This window comes from Procambarus clarkii, chromosome 36 (genome assembly GCF_040958095.1).
Source record: "Procambarus clarkii isolate CNS0578487 chromosome 36, FALCON_Pclarkii_2.0, whole genome shotgun sequence".
NCBI classification, from domain to species: Eukaryota; Metazoa; Arthropoda; class Malacostraca; order Decapoda; family Cambaridae; genus Procambarus; species Procambarus clarkii.
The window spans coordinates 10981170-11002674 of NC_091185.1; the positions used below are offsets into that span (position 1 = coordinate 10981170).

At 39.1% G+C, this 21505-nt stretch overlaps 1 long non-coding RNA gene across 1 annotated transcript; it reads right to left on the minus strand.

The window, feature by feature from the left end:
• Positions 1 to 14477: 14477 nt before the first annotated feature.
• On the minus strand, positions 14478 to 19920 carry LOC138371608 (uncharacterized). The gene is made up of 2 exons (XR_011230547.1): positions 19783 to 19920; positions 14478 to 18685 (listed from the first exon to the last, which is right to left on the minus strand). It is a non-coding gene; the product is annotated as an uncharacterized lncRNA (long non-coding RNA).
• Between the last annotated feature and the right edge of the window lie 1585 nt (positions 19921 to 21505).

A 21505-nucleotide genomic window follows, 5' to 3' on the forward strand; every position in this document is an offset into this window, starting at 1 on the left:
ACACAGCGGTGAAAACTGTGTAATCAGAAGTTAGAGTTCATGGAAGTTGGCATAAAATCCCCGAATATTCCATTGAAGGATAGACATTATCAAAAGGAGAGAGGACAGCAACAGAGAACAATGAAGAAACAAAGGTAAAGAAGAACACAGCATATTAAAGAAGTTCAGGATCAGGATCAGGATCAGTGGGCATGGGTAAACTTAGTAAGGACGATGGGGTTAAGGGAGCAGGAGGACAGACCAAGATGGATGGACAGGGTCCGGAGTAGTAAGAGACAACGGAGAGGGGCGGTCAAGGACAGCAGGGGGAGGGGGGGGGGGCTGAAACAGGGGATCGCTCCTCAGCAAGGGCAACAACCGAGAGAGAATTGGAAGCTAAAAGAACCTCCATAGCTGGGACAGGGGGCCCAACCTCTGAAATAGGAAGGGACGTAGTGACAGAGTCGGAGGTGGGGGGGGGGGCGAGGAAGAAAGCGACGCCGTCTTACCCACCGGGGAGGAGGGAGAGGAGCTAGGTGTGCCAGCAACAACATACTGGGCGACAGACTCAATTGTCTCAACAGGAGAGGAACGGGAGCGAACAACATGAAGACTGCTGGGAGAATGATGGACAACAGCCTGGACAGACAGGCGGCATGGAAGGTCAAGGGACAGGTGGGAGGGCTGGGAAGAACATAAGAACAAAGGCAACTGCAGAAGGCCTATTGGCCCATACGAGGCAGCTCCTATTTATAACCACCCAATCCCACTCATATACATGTCCAACCCATGCTTGAAACAATCGAGGGACCCCACCTACACCATGTTAGGCGGCAATTGGTTCCACAAATCAACAACCCTGTTACTGAACCAGTATTTACCCAAAGTCTTTCCTAAATCTAAACTTATCCAATTTATACCCACTGTTTCGTGTTCTGTCTTGTGTTGATACTTTTAATACCCTGTTAATATCCCCTTTGGTATGTCCATTCATCCACTTGTAAACCTCTATCATGTCACCCCTAACTCTTCACCTTTCTAGTGAATGCAACTTAAGTTTTGTTAATCTTTCTTCATATGAAAGATTTCTAATTTGGGGAATTAACTTAGTCATCCTACGCTGGACACATTCAAGTGAATTTATATCCATTCTATAATACGGCGACCAGAACTGAACTGCATAATCTAAATGGGGCCTAACCAGAGCAAGATATAGCTTAAGAACCACACCAGGTGTCTTGTTACTAATGCTGCGATTAATAAATCCGAGTGTCCGATTTGCCTTATTACGAACATTCATGCATTGATCCTTTTGTTTTAAATTCTTACTAATCATAACTCCCAGATCCCTTTTGCAATCCGACTTCGCAATCTCAACACCATCTAGTTCGTATCTTGTAACTATCATCATTACCTAGCCTTAGAACTTTACATTTATCAGCATTAAACTGCATCTGCCAATCCTTTGACCATTTCAAAACCCTATGTATATCAACTTGAAGTGATAGTGAGTCCTCCTCCGAATTAAGAATGAATGGGGAATGGGGAAAGACGGGAAATAAGACACAGGAGACACGGCAGACTGGGAAGGAAGGAGGGGAAACACCAGATGGAGAACCAGGAGGATCCCGTGGTTCATAACGGAAGGGAACAGGTGAGGGGGTGGTGGGCGTATCTGGGTCTAAGGCCTGGAAACGGTTGTGGGACTGAGAAAGGAGGGAAGGGCGAGGAGAGGTGGAACGCACAACATGAGCATAAGATACGTTAGCAAAAGTGGAGTCACGGCGGACTTGGTGCCTTACTTCAGGAAAAGACAAACGAGTGCGGTGCTTCAAATTTGTAGTGTATACACTTGCAGGAGAAGGTAAGGTGGGCATCACTGCAATTAAGGCATTGAGCCTGAGGAAAAGAGCACTCAGCCTTAGAGTAACCCAAGTCCCCACACATGGGGCATAGACTCAACACACTTGTGCATTTGAAGGCACCATGCCCAAATTTCCAGCACTTATTGTAAAGCCTAGGAGAGGGAATGTACTCCTGAATCTCGCACATCACGCACCAGTAAGAATTATAGAAAGCGGAAGGGTCCCTGCCATCAAAAGTGAATTTCACAACTCGAAGCAGTTGACGACCACGACTACGAGGAGGTCGAGAATCAACCTGGAGGACACCCTTGAAGCCTTGGGCTTCAAGGATATGTTTAATATCCTCGTGGCAGTATTTCAGGTCCCGAACACCAGTCACAACATGGTGCGGGAGAATAATAGTGCCAATACTGGCATTTAACCGGGCTTTTTTTGAGATCCTAACGAGGGGTCTCTACAATGCTGGACAATGCGGCTAAGCGGGCAGCTGCTTACTGAGAAGGAGCAGCAATGACACATGTACCAAATTGGGAGGGGTTAAAAGAAACAGAGGCATCCCCCAAATCAACAAAGTGTTTATGGAGAAAGAAATCGTCAGGAAGAGTAGAATCCATATGGGTGTGATCAAAGTATTTAGTCCATGTAGTAATAAGTTGTAAGTTGTAGTAATAAACCATGTAATAATAAGTTTTACGAATAAGTTAAGTTTTACGAAACGCGTTCAAGTGTCGCGTCAGACTAGAAATAAAAATTAATTTTGGAGAATTGATTTTTCAGTTACCATCAACAGTGAAAAGAAATATTAGAAACATTGAGAAAATTCGTGTTAGAATTATTAATCTTACTCTTTTGGTCATATTTAATAATATATGTCTACAGGAAAGACTGCTACCAAAATATACTTTAATATATATATATATATATATATATATATCACCCTTCCCACCTCACTCAAATGTAGATATAATATCAGAGAGACGTAAGTTCTAATCAGTTGTGTATTTGTGAAGTCTTTGAAAATGTAATAAGTTTTACGAAACGCGCCCGTGTCGCGTCAGACTAGAAATAAAAATGAATTTTGGAGAAGTGATTTTTGATTTACCTCCAACAGTGAAGCGTAATGTACGAAAGATTGAGAAAATTCGTGTTAGAATTATTAATCTTACTTTTTCGGTCATATTTAATAATATATATATATATATATATATATATATATATATATATATATATATATATATATATATATATATATATATATATATATTATTAAATATGACCGAAAAAGTAAGATTAATAATTCTAACACGAATTTTCTCAATCTTTCGTACATTACGCTTCACTGTTGGAGGTAAATCAAAAATCACTTCTCCAAAATTCATTTTTATTTCTAGTCTGACGCGACACGGGCGCGTTTCGTAAAACTTATTACATTTTCAAAGACTTCACAAATACACAACTGATTAGAACTTACGTCTCTCTGATATTATATCTACATTTGAGTGAGGTGGGAAGGGTGATGTGGCATTAACACAAGACAGAACAGGAGGGGATATTAATAGGGTATTAAAAGTATCAACACAAGACAGAACAGAAACAATGGGTATTGAATAGAAGTGTTTGTAGAAAGCCTATTGGTCCATATTTCTTGATGCTTCTATATTGGAGCGGAGTCTTGAGGTGGGTAGAATATAGTTGTGCAATAATTGGCTGTTGATTGCTGGTGTTGACTTCTTGATGTGTAGTGCCTCGCAAACGTCAAGCCGCCTGCTATCGCTGTATCTATCGATGATTTCTGTGTTGTTTACTAGGATTTCTCTGGCGATGGTTTGGTTATGGGAAGAGATTATATGTTCCTTAATGGAGCCCTGTTGCTTATGCATCGTTAAACGCCTAGAAAGAGATGTTGTTGTCTTGCCTATATACTGGGTTTTTTGGAGCTTACAGTCCCCAAGCGGGCATTTGAAGGCATAGACGACGTTAGTCTCTTTTAAAGCGTTCTGTTTTGTGTCTGGAGAGTTTCTCATGAGTAGGCTGGCCGTTTTTCTGGTTTTATAGTAAATCGTCAGTTGTATCCTCTGATTTTTGTCTGTAGGGATAACGTTTCTATTAACAATATCTTTCAGGACCCTTTCCTCCGTTTTATGAGCTGTGGAAAAGAAGTTCCTGTAAAATAGTCTAATAGGGGGTATAGGTGTTGTGTTAGTTGTCTCTTCAGAGGTTGCATGGCTTTTCACTTTCCTTCTTATGATGTCTTCGATGAAACCATTGGAGAAGCCGTTATTGACTAGGACCTGCCTTACCCTACAGAGTTCTTCGTCGACTTGCTTCCATTCTGAGCTGTGGCTGAGAGCACGGTCGACGTATGCGTTAACAACACTCCTCTTGTACCTGTCGGGGCAGTCGCTGTTGGCATTTAGGCACATTCCCATGTTTGTTTCCTTAGTGTAGACTGCAGTGTGGAAACCTCCGCCCTTTTCCATGACTGACACTACAGCCGAATTAAAAGCAAAGGTCAACAAACTGATCGAAACTGTGAACGCCAAGAAATCCGGACTCCACCTGCCAAAGATCATTGGGGAATATAAACCTGGATATGCGTATGGAAATGTCAAGACGCACAAGCCTGGAAACCCACTTCGGCCAATCATTAGCCAGATACCCACACCCACGTACAGACTGGCGAAGCGACTCAACGGCCTGCTGACTCCTTATGTTCCTTGCGCCTTCAGCCTGAAGTCTCCAAAGGAATTTGTGGACTTACTGCGGGGCACACGGGCCACAGGGATAAGAGCCTCGTTGGACGTAGAATCGCTGTTTACCAACGTACCTGTGGACGGGACAATCGGAATGATAGCCGACAGAGTGTATCGTGATCCAGCCTGTACTCCTCTTGACATGCCAGAAAGTATTCTGAGGAAACTACTCCAAGCTTGTACTAAAGAGGCACCCTTCTTGAGCCCGGATGGGCACATGTATAAGCAAGTAGATGGGGTCGCCATGGGTTCTCCCCTAGGTGTCCTGTTTGCAAACTTCTACATGGGTACCATCGAGCAAAAAGTCTTAGTCAACATGAACTTGAAACCGGCCATATACTGCAGGTATGTTGACGACATTTTTACACAGTTACCTGATGTCAGACATCTGCAGGAGCTGAAGGAGGCATTTGAGCAGAGTTCCGTGCTGCGTTTCACTTACGAGACGGAAAAGGATGGGAAGCTGCCTTTTCTAGATGTAACAGTCATGGAAAAGGGCGGAGGTTTCCACACTGCAGTCTACACTAAGGAAACAAACATGGGAATGTGCCTAAATGCCAACAGCGACTGCCCCGACAGGTACAAGAGGAGTGTTGTTAACGCATACGTCGACCGTGCTCTCAGCCACAGCTCAGAATGGAAGCAAGTCGACGAAGAACTCTGTAGGGTAAGGCAGGTCCTAGTCAATAACGGCTTCTCCAATGGTTTCATCGAAGACATCATAAGAAGGAAAGTGAAAAGCCATGCAACCTCTGAAGAGACAACTAACACAACACCTATACCCCCTATTAGACTATTTTACAGGAACTTCTTTTCCACAGCTCATAAAACGGAGGAAAGGGTCCTGAAAGATATTGTTAATAGAAACGTTATCCCTACAGACAAAAATCAGAGGATACAACTGACGATTTACTATAAAACCAGAAAAACGGCCAGCCTACTCATGAGAAACTCTCCAGACACAAAACAGAACGCTTTAAAAGAGACTAACGTCGTCTATGCCTTCAAATGCCCGCTTGGGGACTGTAAGCTCCAAAAAAACCAGTATATAGGCAAGACAACAACATCTCTTTCTAGGCGTTTAACGATGCATAAGCAACAGGGCTCCATTAAGGAACATATAATCTCTTCCCATAACCAAACCATCGCCAGAGAAATCCTAGTAAACAACACAGAAATCATCGATAGATACAGCGATAGCAGGCGGCTTGACGTTTGCGAGGCACAACACATCAAGAAGTCAACACCAGCAATCAACAGCCAATTATTGCACAACTATATTCTACCCACCTCAAGACTCCGCTCCAATATAGAAGCATCAAGAAATATGGACCAATAGGCTTTCTACAAACACTTCTATTCAATACCCATTGTTTCTGTTCTGTCTTGTGTTGATACTTTTAATACCCTATTAATATCCCCTCCTGTTTTGTCTTGTGTTAATGCCACATCACCCTTCCCACCTCACTCAAATGTAGATATAATATCAGAGAGACGTAAGTTCTAATCAGTTGTGTATTTGTGAAGTCTTTGAAAATGTAATAAGTTTTACGAAACGCGCCCGTGTCGCGTCAGACTAGAAATAAAAATGAATTTTGGAGAAGTGATTTTTGATTTACCTCCAACAGTGAAGCGTAATGTACGAAAGATTGAGAAAATTCGTGTTAGAATTATTAATCTTACTTTTTCGGTCATATTTAATAATATATGTCTACAGGAAAGACTGCTACCAAAATATACTAATATATATATATATATATATATATATATATATATATATATATATATATATATATATATATATAATATATATATATATATATATATATATATATATATATATATATATATATATATATATATAATATATATATATACTGTATATGTATGTATGTATGTGTATATATATATATATATATATATATATATATATATATATATATATATATATATATATATATATATATATATATATATATATATATATATATATAACTGAAAACTCACACCCCAGAAGTTACTCTGAAGTGACCAGTTGCGTTGCTCCTGGGAGTATGGGTTCGAGTCACTTCTGGGGTGTGAGTTTTCAGTTGCATATTGTCCTGGGGACCATTCAGGCTTGTTCGCATTTGTGTTCCTCACGTGTGCCCCAAAGAATGAGGTGATTTGGTAAAATGCTATGCCCAAGATTACCATCCGAGTGCCGGCGGTGGGGTGGTTCAAATAGCTTCGGCTATCACCTCATTATGTCCGGTCGTGATGGTCAAGTGGATTAAGGCGTCTTGTACATACCAGTTGCGTTGCTCCTGGGAGTATGGGTTCGAGTCACTTCTGGGGTGTGAGTTTTCAGTTGCATATTGTCCTGGGGACCATTCAGGCTTGTTCGCATATATATATATATATATATATATATATATATATATATATATATATATATATATATATATATATATATATATATATATATATATATATATATGTCGTACCTAGTAGTCAGAACTCACTTCTCAGCCTACTATTCAAGGCCCAATTTGCCTAATAAGCCAAGTTTTCCTGAATTAATATATTTACTATAATTTTTTTCTTATGAAATGATAAAGCAACCCTTTTCTCTATGTATGAGGTCAATTTTTTTTTATTGGAGTTAAAATTAACGTAGATATATGACCGAACCTAACCAACCCTACCTAACCTAACCTAACCTATATTTATAGGTAAGGTTAGGTTAGGTAGCCAAAAAAAAGTTAGGTTAGGTTAGGTAGGTTAGGTAGATGAAAAAACATTAAGAACGCACTTCTCGGAATACTATGCAAGGCCCTATTTGCCTAATAGGCAAAGTTTTCCAGAATTTATATAATTTTCTTTTTTTTTTTTCTTATGAAAGGATAAATCTGTCCATTTCATTATGTATAAGTTAATGTGTTTAAATTTGAGTTAAAACTAACATAGATATATGACCGAACCTAACCAACCCTACCTAACCTAACCTAAGCTATCTTAACCTGACCTAAACTAACATAACTAAGTTAATAAATTATGTTCCTATTATAATAATAATATTTAAAATAAACCAATAGTAAACAATTTATTGAAAATAAAGAAAATCACTTGGCCTATTAGGCAAATCGGGCCTTGCTTAGTAGGCCGAGAAGTGTGTTCTGGCTACCAGGTATATATATATATATATATATATATATATATATATATATATATATATATATATATATATAATATCAGTCTCCGTGGTGTAGTGGTAAGACACTCGCCTGGCGTTCCGCGAGCGCTATGTCATGGGTTCGTATCCTGGCCGGGAAGGATTTACTGGGCGCAATTCCTTAACTGTAGCCTCTTTTTAACGCAACAGTAAAATGTGTACTTGGATGAAAAAACGATTCTTCGTGGCAGGGGATCGTATTCCAGGGACTTGCCCGAAACGCTACGCGTACTAGTGGCTGTACAAGAATGTAACAACTCTTGTATATATCTCAAAAAAAAAAAAAAAAATATATATAATATATATATATATATATATATATATATATATATATATATATATATATATATATATATTAGTATATTTTAGTAGCAGTCTTTCTTGTAAACATATGTTGTTAAATATGACCGAAAAAGTAAGATTAATAATACACAAATTTTCTCAATATTTCTTATGTTTCTTTTTACTGTCGATGGTAATTGAAAAATCAATTCTCCAAAATTCATTTTTATTTCTAGTCTGGCGCGACGCTTGAACTCGTTTCGTAATAACGTATTACATTTTCAAAGGCTTTAGTTTACAAACACACAACTTGTAACCTGAAAACACTTAACAGAGTTTTACTAATTCTAACGCTAAACAGCTTGTCTTATATACTCGCATTTGGGTGAGGTGATATGTTGAAACAGTTTTGGATGAGGTGAACAAACTTTTGACCAACACAAGACAGAACACGGTTGAAGGGGTATAAATTGGATAAGTGAAAGGGAAGAATTGAAGTAACTGCAAAGGGCCTATTGGCCTATACTTCCTCTTGATGCTTCTATATTGGTACGAAGTCTTGAAGTGGGTAGAATATAGTTGTGCATTAATTGTCTGTTGATTGCTGGTGTTGACTTTTTGATGTGTATTGCCTCGCAGATGTCAAGCTGCCTGCTATCGCTGCATCTATTGATGATTTCTGTGTTGTTTGTCAAGACTTCTCTGGTGATAGTCTGGTTGTGGGAAGAGATTATATGTTCCTTAATGAAGCCCTGTTGCTTATGCATTGTTAATTGCCTGGAAAGAGATGTTGTTGTCTTTCCTATATACTGTACTGAGTTCGTTGGGGCTTACAGTCCCCAAGTGAACATTAGAAGGCATAGACGACGTTGGTCTCTTTTTAAGGCATTCTGCTTTGTGTCTGGTGAGTTTTTCATGAGTAAGTTGGCCGTTTTTTTGGTTTTATAGTAAATCGTCAATTGTATCTTCTGATTTTTGTCTGTAGGGATAACGTTCCTATTAACAATAACTACTGCATTTGATTTATCAGCTTTGGTAATGTGTAATGAACTCTCTTTTTTGAGATTTTTGAACGCATAATAAATCAAATGATAAATCAAATTTGATAAATCAAATGCAGTAGTTATTATGAATAAGGATGACTATGTCCGAAAAATGTTGTTACTCCTGGAAGACAGGGATACTTAATTATTGATTAATAGAGATCCTACTGAAAAAGTGATTGCACATTTTAACAAAACTCTTAAAACTGTGTGTAAAGGCGATAAAGTGTTGATATCTAGGCTAACAAGTCGATCCCCCTCTCTACCTTACATGTATGGTCTTATAAAAACTCATAAGCCACATAATCCGGCAAGGCCGATTATTAGTTCAGTTGGTTCGGCGGCTTATAAACTCTCTAAGTGGTTAGTCAAAGTTTTGTCCCCTATAGTTGGTACTATTTCCAACTCACACTTGACAAACAATGTGGACTTAGTTAATAAGCTATCCACACTGAATTTAAATTTTGATTTTAAACTAATAAGTTTCGACGTGACCTCTTTATTCACTAAAGTACCTGTTGATGATCTGTAAGAATTCCTACGTGAGGAACTGCCCAAATATAATTTGAGCTTGCAGACCAACAAAGTATTGGAACTTATCAAATTGTGTATAAAAGACAATTATTTTAGTTTTAATGGAAAATTTTTCAATCAAACATTTGGAATGGCGATGGGCAATCCTCTTTCCCCAGTTTTCAGCAATTTGTACAGTATATGGAATTCTTCGAAACAAAAATCTTATTCAGGATTATCCCTGCCAATGTTGTTTGGTTTAGGTATGTTGTTGATATTTTGTGCTTATGGCCGTGTGACAAAGACCTGATAGTTTTTCTTAATGAACTTAATTCTTTGGTACCTTCAATAAAATTCACTTGTGAGACTGAGGAGAATGGTACTCTTCCGTTTCTGGACATTATGATTCATAGTCACTAGAAAGTTCAAATTTAATGTGTATAGGAAACCTACCAACGTGGGGTCGTATGTTCATTTTCATTCCAATCATCATAGTAAAGTTATACAGGCAGTATTTTCAGGAATGTTTCTACGAGCTTTGAGGGTATGCAGCCCTGAGTTTTTTGATGGAGATTGCTAAAATATATGAAATTGGGAAGAGTTTACAATATCCGAAGAGGTTTTTGGATTTCTCGTTTGAACAAGCCAAGCGTACGTTTTATAATCACGGCCCCAAGGCGAAACCAGAAATTATTAACTCATTGGTGGTACCATATGCGAGTGGACTTGAAAAATTGTCTCTGATTTTTAAGAAACTTAATATAAATTTGGTGTTCACTAATAGTACGATCAAATCCAATTTAATAAAAAACTCCCCTGATACAGCAGGTTGTATGTATTCAATTCCCTGCAATGATTGTGATTTTATGTACCTTGGACAAACAGGAAAGTCCTTACAATTGCGGTTGTCACAACATGCTTATAGTATTAGAACTGCCCAAATGTCTAATGCATTGTATCTGCACACGAGTTTATGCGATCACAATATTAACTGGAATGGGGCGAAAAGCATTACCAATTGTGGTGGTTTTGTGGAACGGAATTCGATTGAGTCTGCTCTAATCAGTCAATGTCCAAATCTTCTTAATGTTAGTACTGGTATGTACAAACTTGATCCATTTTTAAGTTATAATATTGCACAACAGTTTAAGAAAAAACTCTGATATTGAAGCTTACAATGTCTCGTTACAAATTTATATTCATATATTGTGTGTTCATGAGGCTTTTCTTTAATCTTTCATCCTTATTCTCTGACCGCTTAATCCTCTTTGACCATTCTAAGCTAAGCTATACCTGTTTCTGGTTAATTCTTTCCCTAGAGATGGGTGGTCAGGTTCCAGGTGTTGGCCTGTATCCTCTCTCTTCCCTTAGTTAGTCTGGTGTTGACAAAGGCTTTAACAGGCCGAAACATTCACTTTCTTTCATATTTCTCTGTGGATTTTCCATATTATATATATATATATATATATATATATATATATATATACATATATATATATATATATATATATATATATACATATGCGAACAAGCCTGAATGGTCCCCAGGACAATATGCAATGTTAGTACTATATATATACATATTATATATATATATATATATATATATATATATATATATATATATATATATATATATATATATATATATATATATATATATATATGGCACAACTCTCCTAAACACGAGAGTGAAGTATACAACTTTAGAACACTTAAGTGTTAAAAGTGTTTAAGTGTTCTAAAGTTGTATACTTCACTCTCGTGTTTAGGAGAGTTGTGCCTTAAGCATAGACACAGTGTTCTCCCATATTAACAGGGACTTGATGAAATAAACGTATAAATGACCCCTCACTTGCTCTAGTGCTCTTGGGAGGTGGTGATCTTTGGGGTATATAAATACTCCGAAATTACCATCTCTTTTAAGGGTCTGAGCAGGTGGTGGAGCGGGTTAAGGCGTACCTGTTATGCCAGTTGCTGGAAGGCTTCTGTGCTGGCTAGGGTTCGAGTCTCCTGGTGGGAAAGTGTTCTAAAGTTGTATATTATATATATATATATATATATATATATATATATATATATATATATATATATATATATATATATATATATATATATATACTGTATATAATATTATATACATTGTGTATGTATGTATATATATATATATATATATATATATATATATATATATATATATATATATATAGATAATGAAACAATTTTGTTTTGTTTTGACTGCTATTGTATTTACTGTCCTGCCACAGAACCTTAAAAGCATAAGACCACCTGTATGTGTAGCCAAACAATACATGTATCAGAGATGTGTAGTTCAGTGGTCTACTCACTATCGAAAATCCCAGGTTCTATCCCTGGATGGGACAAATGGTTGGAACTTTTCCTTTCACCTGATGCCTCTGGTCACCTAGTAGTAAATCAATACCCAAATTATGCAACTGTTTTAGTTTGCATCTTGGAAAAGGTCAAAAGTCTTGGGGCAAGAGGAGACCTCAGTACAAGCCTAAGCGCAGAATCCTATTCCCGACAACTTGAATTATTACACAAGATTGCTGTTTAGTATATTCAACAAACTTGAATTAAATAAATTAAATATTTTTATTTATCTGCTAGAAGCTAAATATGATTAAGGTGCAAAAATTTCAGACATTTCATTTTTTACATCCAAATGAGTTATGTCATGAAACATAAGTTTAGATTCACCTGTACACTATATATCTCTGAATGGCTCAATTTTCATACAGTGTAAGATGTAATGATCTGTTATGTCCCTGTCTTTGTCCACACATTTTGGTAGATAGGAGTTAATAAGGAAGCTTGCATAATAAGAAATATTAGTGTGGTATTATGGTCAGGAAATTAGGTGCTTCTTGCTTTACTTTTTATGGAGTACAAGTTGAGCATATATAATTAATTTTGGAGGTCTATATTTAAAGAAGTCTTAGTTACTTAACTAAGGCAAAGTGACTATCAAAAATATTTCGGTTTTGGGTGTTCATTTTTATTTATATATACAAGAGTCCTTACATTCTTATACAGCCACTATAGCACCCAGTGTTTAAGGCAGGTGTTGTAATCCACAAGTTAGTAGGGATTATTAGCTAGAGGATCATTACTACAACACTTAACGAATGATGATTGGAAGTACATGTTAAGTAGACAGACTATGGATCACATATCTAAGAAAGGTCAAAGGGATTAAGACCGCAGTTGTTAGCCAAACTAATAATTCCTGGAAAGAGGACTCAGGCTTCTAGGAACAAGGTTACCACTTCTAGGGATAAGGATAATCGGATTATACCTTCCTTGAGAGGCTTGGTGAAATGTTTGAGGCCATGGTTGACTGGAGGCAGTCTTGTTGTGGGAGTGGAACTGGCAAGTCCTCCGAGGTCTCCGTTTGTGGCAGCAGCGAAGTGTAGCAGACAGCTATGCGAGAGCCTGATGTGATCTTAGTGACTAAGTTAAGAGTCACTATGATGCAGTATGTGAGTATTGAATGAAAGACTAACCGGGTGTGTGGAGCGTTGTAGTAATCATTCCGTATTAGGGACTTAGGCGGAAGTTACGAGTGCAAGTGGTGACCGTGGAGGTCAAGTGGTCTATGGGGATTGGAAGTGTATTTACCTAATAGAGTATGTTAATGTTATTATTTGTCAGAGTCTATTCTTTGTAATTAAATGACAAAACCCGACGGCCTTTAAATACCTTCCATATGTTCACTCATTGTGTTCCAGTACAAACCTAGTGATATGCCTCAAGGGTCTGGTGTGTGTAGGAGTACACAGTGGTAGTAATGGTTGCTGAGGCAAGGTGTTGTGTTGTGTAATCGCTGTGTTCGGAATGAACCGGGGTTCAGCGTCACGACACAGGTCCTTAATCCTAATTTGTTCCCCAGAATACGACCCGCCAAATCTTTTAACAACCTGGCACCATTTCACTACTAGTTGAACATAGGCTACAGTTAAGGATTGGCACCCCCAGTCAATCTTCTTCGGCCAAGATATGAACCCAGGCCAAAGCGCTCGCAAAATCGAGTGGTTTACCACTATGCCATAGAGACTGCACTTCATATGTTCAGTAACATCCTTGTATGAAGCATGTTCAGGAATTTGAACAAAGAAGCTGAAGATTGAATTTGTTAATGTTTAGATAGCCGACTTGTGCTGGGTGATGCTGTAAGAGATGCTGTCAGTTGGTGGTTCACTCACAGGTCTCTTAACTACTTTAATCAGTTCTCCATTGTTCATCCAGTAAGTTGCCTCTTGATTTTTATTTCCAATATTTATCACCTGCTCATAAATAAGTGCTACATAGCCTTCCTGGTTTGGTGCCTTCTTTTGATAATTACTTGCTTGCTCATAAATCAGCACCACATTCACTACCCCTCATTATTCAGTTACAGTACTCTGGTATCAATTGGTGGTCATCTAGGTTCTGAAGCTAAATTAGGTATTAGTTATAATGTTGAGCAATGCAAGGTAGTACTACAAATGCTTGTTTATAATCTTTTCAAAGATTTCATAATATTGGTAGATTTGATTTAGGTATTTAATTGTTTTTATCAGAAATAGCACATGCCTCAAATACTGAAATTAGCCTTGTTACATTTTTAATATATCAGAGAATATTTGTGATTGAAGAGAGTTGAAGGGCAAAGTAATGGCTCATGCACATGAGTATTTGTTTTATAAAATTATAATATGCCTACTGAAGCAGACACTTTGCTTCAAAGATTATAGACTTTAGGTGTCTTGTGTTTGATATCTGATATGATATCTTGGAGTAAATGTTCTCAGGAAAACTATGCAAAGTAGTGGAACTGTTTATTGCAGTTTCATTTATGAATAGTGTCACTTACCACTTAATTATCAAAATGGACATCAATGAACATTAATATCTACAAAAGAATTGTCTATAGATCTAGATGCAGAGCCCATTTTCAATCCATGTTATCCATACCAACACAATGAATTATGGCTTTTAACATTATTGATTTCGTGCCATATTAGCCCAGCAAGATATTTAAAATGTGTTACAGGGGCACCAGCATCCCTACGACTGGCAGTGTCTGAGGAACTGATCGGCAAAAGGCATAAGGTGGGGACAGCTACCAATGAGATATGCAGTATGTGTCAAGGTCGGTTTATATCTCATAAAAAGTTAGTCCCAACTGATGAAAAGAAACAACTGAATGTGGAGATATGAGACATAGAATAACATGAGAGAGATAGCATTACGACTTGTGTACTGCCTTACTTTTCTTGACTGATGATATGACTCCTAATACAACAACACGAAGACTTCAGAGGTGTACAGAAACACTATCTCTTCACATCCAACCAAATGCCTCAAAAGAATTTTTCTCAGGGCTGAAAAGTATAATGTTCTTCACAGGAAAGATTAGTATTCTTTGCACTCTGCCCAACTGCTCCCATTAACCTTGTGCAGATGATTTGTTTCTTGGGACCAATATTAGCCAATTTGATACTGAAGCTTTATTCTTAACAAATATGTACAAACCATTACAATTCTTTGTGGACTGTACAGGTGTACAGCCATAAAAGACTATCAGAATAATTCATGCTTAATTTATTTTTTAGGATAACTATTCACAAAAAAAAAGCTAACACCTAAACAGTTTACTTGATGCCTAATATAAATGATTAACGATGTGATCTTTGATACAGCCTTGTTGATTGTGCAGTCAGATGCTTTGAAAGAGATGTTTTTCCTAAATACTGAGAGCGCTGAGGCTGATTGTCCCCAAGTGAACATGAAAAGGCATAGATGATAGTCGTCTCTTTCAAGGCATTTTGCCTGGTATCGGGAAACTTCATGAGTAAGTTCGCAATCTTCTTGTTCTTGTAGTAAATTGTGAACTGTACTTTCCAGTTAACATACAACAACAATCTTAATACACAGACAGGACAACAACACAAAGACAGGGATCATCATTTCTACACAATCAGACCATCACCAGAGATATCTTAACCATCAACAACAAAATAATGAACAGACACAATGACAATGCGAGATTAGACTTAGCCAAGTCACTACGTATCAAGCACTCGCATCCAACCATCAACTAGCCTACTCTTAGGTACACCTTACATTCCTCAAGACCAAGAGAGACCATCCTCCTCACACAACACCTACTGCACCAGCTCACATTGACTATGTATTCTCACTTCACATCATCCTACTTGGTATATATAATGTACAGTGGTATGTCGGTTTAAGAGTTTAATCCGTTCCTGGAGACAGCTCGTATTCCGAAAACTCGTAATCTGAAGCTAATTTCCCCATAAGAAATAATGGGAAATGAATTAATCTGTTCCTGACTACCCCAAAAATCTCACTTCAAACTAAATTTTATACCTAATTCATCTAAATAAACCTACAAAACTATGTTCAAGTTATTACTTACCCTTGCTGATGAATGCTGTAGGCGTATGGAAGATGGTAAGGAGGGGGGAAGGAGAGATGTGGTGGATATGGATGACACTATGGATACCACTTCTTTTTCTAAATTTTTCAAACCATCCCCTGCTTGCCTTAAAGTCTATCGTATCTGCACTCGTTCCAGGGGTTTTCTTTACAAGGTCTTCATGCAATACCCTGGCTTTCTCACAAATGATGGCCTCTGAAACACTATCGCCCGCTAACTCCTTGTTGTGTATCCAAATTAATAACAACTTTTCCACTTCAAGTATTTGTGGTCTTTATTTTGTGATCGTTCTTACGCCTTTTGCCAATATAGCACTCATAATGTCCTTTTTCTTGCTAAGTATAGTGCATATCGTTGACATGGCTTTGTTGTACTGCCTACAAAGTTCAACAACACGTGTACCATTTTCATGCTTCCGAACGATCTCTCGTTTTTCCTCTATTATCCTCACATGTGCTTTCTTGCCTTGATCCTTACCACTGGCTTTCTTGGGACCCATGGTGAGATATATAATAAAAACTTTTATGGTCAAATGACCATAAATCCAACAAAACACTGAAAATCCGGGTGAAGAATTGACGTGGGATAGTCACTGGGCGCCAGGCACTGATAAACTGAGAGGTGAGGGGCGACGATCGCCGTACCACCACGCACTAGTTCGGCCTGTATGGGTATCGACAAACTCGGATTCCGAGGTAACCCTCGCCTTCCGAGGCACATTTTCCGTGGAAATCCTGCTCGTATTCCGAAAAACTCGTATACAGGGACACTCAGGGAGGCCAAGACCGTCAGTAGTTTCAAAGCGTTATATGACAAAGAGTGCTGGGAAGACGGGACACCACGAGCGTAGCTCTCATCCTGTAACTACACTTAGGTAATTACTCGTATTCCGAGGTACCACTGTACTTTCATCAGTTATAAATTTTATTCAGGCCAAGTTACAGCCCCGCTCCTGTGCCAGATAAGTCCACTACGGGTTCACCATAGCCCGTGCTACTTGGAATGTTTTGTGCCCAGTAGCTGAATCTATAACAACAACAACAGTTATAAATTCACTGCCAAGTATATGTTGGAGAGAACTTCAATGAAAGGCATTTTACAGTGACACATGTCAGACCAAATAAAATGTAAAATGAACTTTAACCCTTAAAATGCAGCTATTGAAATATGGCCATACCTGCCTATGCACAATAAAAAAAAATGTATGTATATATATCTTCTTACAATTGTGTACAAAATGGAAATAAATAATTATAAAAGAAGGCGCTAAGCCAGGAAGAAATCGCAAGTTATTCAAAAGGTTACGCTAAATATCACTCAAGATGAAAATACAAGAGAAGGACAAAGTGAATGATATAAGAGGTATCGGATTCACCAATGATTTTAAGACAGAGACCCAACCCCTGATGACAATAGGAAAACACTACACATGAACATCCTGAAAATGAGGTCAATTGGCAAGGTGTTAAAGACAAAAGGACTAAGTGGGACAAAAGGGAGGAGTATATTGGTCCATTAAATAACGATGGGGTCAGGCGGGTGTAACCAATATGTAACCTAGCCAAAGCCAACTCTCAAAGTGTATTACAGTGGTAAGAGAAAGGTCACCCTTTCTCCTTCCTCCAAGGTCACAGTTTATTACCTGTAACACCATCCCAATGATCTTGCCAACAGTTGCGGATAGCAACATGAATAACCAAGAAGAAATATGAATATGGAACCCCATTCCAGGATATGTTGCTTCCTTAGCAATGGCGGCATCGGTGAACTCATTCGAGCGAATCCTAATATGGCCACAAATCCAGCAAAATTTGACTGTCTTGTATCTAGGGTCGCGGTAGTACATTCTCGATGCACAAACGAGAATTCCGGGTGGGACAGAAATGGTTGGGTACATTTCATTTCACCTAATGTCTTTGTTCACCTAGCAGTAAGTAGGTACTCAGGAGTTAGTGAGCTTGTTGTGGGGTTGCATCATGGACGGGGTCAGTAATTCGACATGGGGGGGGAGGAAAAAGAATCTCAATATAAGCCTAATGTGTATGAATACACTCTGGCTTCATGTCTCCAGACACAATAAATTACAATAAATTATCTGCCAGAGATAAGAAACAGCCAGTATTGGATTTCAGCTACCACAGGATGCAAATGACTATAAGATTCCAGAGCCATGCGAGCACTCCGAGAGTCAACAGCAATGACAAAGGAGTATTGACAGAAAGCAACTAGCTATTCTCCAGAGTTATATGGCACATATAGGTCCAATCAGGAAAAATAATGGAGTACCTGACACAGTCAGCCAGCTTAGTCCCATCAGTGAACAGAGCAACAGAGTCTGAGCAAGATGAAAAATGTTCCAAGGAAATGGCTTCTCAAGATAGTAGAGAATATATAAGCTTTCACCAAGTGGGTCAGGGTCCTACAAAATTTCACCAGACGGACCCTCCACAGAGGCAAAGCAAGAACAACACAGGTGAGACAATGCTAATGCAAACTGAGAGAATCTTGCAAACAAGCCATGCTTGTAGTGAGAGGAAGGCGGGGGAGGGGGGGGGGGAAGAGCCAAGTACCTACCTACCTTGAGGCTACCTTGAGGTGCTTCCGGGGCTTAGTGTCCCCGCGGCCCGGTCGTCGACCAGGCCTCCTGGTTGCTGGACTGATCAACCAGGCTGTTAGACGCGGCTGCTCGCAGCCTGACGTATGAGTCACAGCCTGGTTGATCAGGTATTCTTTGGAGGTGCTTATCCAGTTCTCTCTTGAACACTGTGAGGGGTTTGCCAGTTATGCCCCTTATGTGTAGTGGAAGCGTGTTGAACAGTCTCGGGCCTCTGATGTTGATAGAGTTCTCTCTCAGAGTACCTGTTGCACCTCTGCTTTTCAACGGGGGTATTCTGCACATCCTGCCATGTCTTCTGGTCTCATGTGGTGTTATTTCTGTGTGCAGGTTTGGGACCAGCCCCTCAATTATTTTCCACGTGTAAATTATTATGTATCTCTCCCGCCTGCGCTCAAGGGAGTACAGATTTAGGCTCTTTAGTCGGTCCCAGTAATTTAGATGTTTTACTGAGTGGATTCTAGCAGTAAAGGATCTCTGCACGCTCTCTAGGTCAGCAATTTCTCCAGCTTTGAAAGGGGCTGTCATTGTGCAGCAGTACTCCAGTCTAGAGAGCACAAGCGTTTTGAAAAGTATCATCATCGGTATAGCATCTCTAGTGTGAAAAGTTCTTGTTATCCAACCTGTCATTTTTCTTGCAGTTGTGACGGCTACTTTATTGTGTTCTTTAAAGGTAAGGTCTTCCGACATGAGTACACCCAGGTCCTTTACATTGCCTTTTCGTTCTATGTTATGATTTGCCTGCGTTTTGTACGTGGTTTCTGTTTTTATATTTTCAATTTTTCCGTAGCGCATGAGCTGAAACTTATCCTCGTTGAATACCATATTATTTTCTGTAGCCCATAGAAAGACCTGATCTACATCTGATTGGAGGTTTGCCGTGTCCTCTATGTTGCCAACTCTCATGAAAATCCTAGTGTCATCTGCAAAGGATGATACAGTGCTATAGGTTGTGTTCTGGTCTATGTCCGATATGAGGATGAGAAAAAGTACTGGAGCAAGCACAGTACCCTGGGGGACTGAGCTCTTCACGGTTGATGGGCTGGATATTACCTAAGGAGTAATGGCCAAAGAAAAGCACAAGTGGGAGTGGGGACGTTGGAAGAACCACACAAAGTAGCGAAGATAGTAACAATCATGACGATCCCATAGAGACAGGATGCCAGTTTCAACATAGAACTCTGGGTGGGGTATAAATGAAAGGCACCAGAGCTGAGGCTCATCCCAGTATGGTGTAGAGCATCATGACGATGAAGGGTCGAGGGAGAAGCTGAAGAACAGGTAAGGTAGCCATAATTGAGTTTAGACAGAACAGGAGAGGAGTGTAAATAAAGGAATGTGCACCTATCAGCTCCCACGAAGTATAGGAAAAGACCTAAGTAAGGTAAGGTCTTAGAGCATTTAACTTGAAGGTGAGCAACATAGGGTGACCAAGATAAATGGGTGTCAAAGATCAACCTAAAGTGTTTGGTAGTATCCTTATATATAAGGAGATTACCACAGTGTGACAACAGGGGGACGAGGGATGGTATGCCTCCAAGTAAAAGTTATAGCACAAGCCTTAGATGTAAAGAACTTAAGAGTTAAGACTTGTGGCCCAGGAAGACACATTATCAATTGCAAGTTGAAGGTGACTGTAGGAAAGAGGGGTCATCACCATGACAGCATAGGGTGAGATCGTCAATATAAGGGGTTGAAAAAATGACAAGGGGAAGGCAGAAAGATCATTCAAAGCAACCAGAGTAGTAGTGCTCACAACATGACCTCGGGGAAAACCATTAAAATTTGAAAAAAAAGTTACAGTAAGCAGCACCAACCCTCACTTGGAACGAGTGACATGAGAGGAAACCTTCAAGGAAACGCAGGACATTGCCACAAGGTTCAAAATAATTTATCTGGGCTAGAATATTGTATCAGGTGGTGTCATAAGCTGTCTTCAGATGAAAAAACTGCCACAACATAGGAATTCACAACAAAGGCTGTATGAATGTAGACCTCAAAGTCCACCAAAATATTTATCATGCTGTGACCCTTGCAAAAATCAAATAGGAAGGGGAAAAGGTAGCCATGTTGTTCCAGAAACCACATGAGATTCACATTAATTATACGCTCAAATAGTTTGCAAATATACATTTTAAGACAGTGGGATGAAAACCATTAAGGAAGGAAACCTGGAAAAGGATCATTTACCTGGAAAAGATCAAGGAAAATGGGGGTACCTTTGACAAGCCACCAGCTTCCTGTCCTCATTGAGGTAACTAGGGTTAGTGGCCCTCAGGTAAGGTAAATCAGGAAGGTCCCTGAAGTATCAGGCATCCTAATAGGAAAAACAACCACCATGAGTCAGTCATCATGGACCAAAGAAGATGCCTAAATATCATTAAAACCTTGCAGCAAATACTGCAAGGAGCACAGAGGGAGATGATGAACATTTCATGATGAACACCATCCAAGCCTGCCGCTGTACACTTGCAGAGGGACAAGGCAGACTGGAATTTGGGAAGGGCAAAAAGATCATTACTGGGGAGGTGGAGGCGAGTGTCTGAATCCAAGGGTTGAGAGCCAAGAATTAAGGGGCTTACAGGTAAGACGCTTACAGGTAAGGCAGGTAAGGAATGGAGGATGCCGGAATTAACCTATGAGAAGTGCGAGCTTAATTTGTTCGCGACTAGCATTGGATCCATCACAAATGAACGACAGGCGACAAGTATGGAACAAATTTCTCTGCAATCTTATGGATCTTCCTCCAGATGCAAGGGAAAGGAGTGGTAATGGA